Source organism: Myotis davidii, unplaced genomic scaffold, assembly GCF_000327345.1.
Source record: "Myotis davidii unplaced genomic scaffold, ASM32734v1 scaffold455, whole genome shotgun sequence".
Classification (NCBI taxonomy): Eukaryota; Metazoa; Chordata; class Mammalia; order Chiroptera; family Vespertilionidae; genus Myotis; species Myotis davidii.
In genome coordinates, this window is record NW_006287459.1 from 1,057,277 (window position 1) to 1,059,624 (window position 2,348).

Sequence of the window (2,348 nt, forward strand, 5' to 3'; positions counted from 1 at the left end):
GCGAAGAGGAGGGGGTGGGGGTCGGGAGGGGGGGGGGGGGGTAGAGGGTAACGTGGTGACAAGGACACATATGTAATATCTTAATCAATAAAAAATATATTAAAAAAAAAACTTGGACTCACATGTCTAAGGTCACTCACTTAGACTAATAATAATCAAAAGCAGCCCCAAGATGCCAAGCCCCTATGCATTGTCTTCCTACAACCCCAACCCATTTCCACGAAGCTTACAGCAGAACATATGGTTGGCCTTGAAGTAATTGACTATTTTTCTCTGTACACTTGTTACTACCCCATGATGACTAGTGCTGTACTAGAGATAAGAAGAATACTGCAACCAAAAGAAGGGTCTATTACCTGCTGGGGCTGTGGGGGACACACAGCTGTTATGGAGGAAGAGCCAGAGTGTGAACATAGTTTTTTCTAAATAAAAACCCACATTGTTTCCAATATTACATTATCTAATAATAAAGGTGTAATATGCTAATTAGGCCAGACAGCTGACCAACCTTCTGGACATCATTCCGGATGTCTTTCTGGACAAAGCCGCGGTGGCAAAGGGCCAAGGCAGAGGCAGTTAGGGGTGATCAGGCAGGCAGGTGAGCGGTTAAGGGTGATCAGGCAGGCAGGTGAGCAGTTAGGGGCAATCAGGCAGGTAGGCTAGTGGTTAGGGGCCATCAGGCAGGCAGGCTAGCAGTTACGGATGATCAGGCAGGCAGGCAGAGTGGTTAGAGGCAATATGGAAGACAGGCAGGCAAGCGGTTAGGAGCCAGCGGTCCCGGATTGCAAGAAGGTGCAGGACGAGCTGAGGGATCCCCCCACCCCCTGCCCCGTGCACAAATTTCTTGCACTGGGCCTCTAGTAAGGGGTAAAATAAATAAAATGTCAAGAACTATGTCCAAAAAATCTTATTTCCTGTTCAAGATATTGTCCTGTTTCACTCTCAAAACCTCCTGAAATAATCAGAGAAACACAAAACTAAACCCAAAGCAGTGCAGGAGGTCAAAGGGACTTCCTGGATGGACCCACTCCAAAGCAGAAGCCGAAGAACTGAAACACCTTTTGCCCGTGGATTGGAAAGAAATCCCAAGCTGAGCAACTAGAATTCTGGGATAATGCTAAGGTAAGAGCTACTGGGCTCTGAGAGAAGGAGAAAGCTTGAGACAGAACACCAGGTAATTAAGTAAAAGATAACAAAATTCTGAACAAAAATACTCATTAGTAAAAGTGTATCTAAATAAACTACCTTCAGATGTATTGGCACTGACTAAAGAGGAATTTTTAGACATTGAAGAATTCAAAAAGTTTATTACCCACAAACTTATTTTTTAATTATTTATTGTTTAAAGTATTACATATGTCTCTTTTCTCCCCCATTGACCTTTCCCCAGCCACCCTCACCCCCCAGCACATGCCCTCACCCCCCTTGTGTCTGTGTCCATTGGTTATGCTCATATGCATGCATACAAGTACCTTGGTTGATCCCTTACCCCGACCTCCCACCCTTGCCCTCCTTCACTCTGAGGTTTGTCAGTCTGTTCAATCCTTCTCTGTCTCTGGATCTATTTTTGTTCATCAGTTTATGTTGTCCACTATATTCCATAAATGACAGAGATCATGTGATATTTATCTTTCTCCGACTGGCTTATTTCACTTAGCATAATGCTCTCCATGTCCATCCATACTGTTGCAAATGGTAAGAGTTCTTTCTTTTTTACAGCAGCATAGATTTCACTGTGTGGATGTACCACAGTTTTCTAATCCACTCATCTGCTGATGGGCACTTAGGCTGTCTCCAAATCTTAGCTATTGCAAATTGTGCTGCTATAGGGGTGCATATATCCTTTCTAATTGGTGTTTCTGGTTTCTTGGGATATGTTCCTAGTAGTGTGATCACTGGGTCAAATGGGAGTTCCATTTTTAATTTTTTGAAGAAGCTCTATAGTGTTTTCTACAGTGGCTACACCAGTCTGCATTCCCACCAGCAGTGCATGAGGGTTCCTTTTTCTCCACATCCTCACCAGCACTTGTCATTTGTTGATTTGTTGATGATAGCCATTCTGACAGGTGTGAGATGGTATCTTATTGTCATTTTGATTTGCATCTCTTGGGTGATTAATGACTTTGAGAATGTTTTCATATGCCTCTTGGCCTTCTGTATGTCAACTTTCAAAAAGTGTCTATTTAAACCTTTTGCCCATTTTTTGATTGGATTGTTTATCTTCTTTTTGTTAAGATGTATGAGTTCCCTATAAATGTTGGAGATTAAGCCCTTATTGCATATAACATTGGCAAATATGTTCTCCCATGCAGTGGGCTTTCTTGTTGTTTTGTTGATGGTTTCTTTTG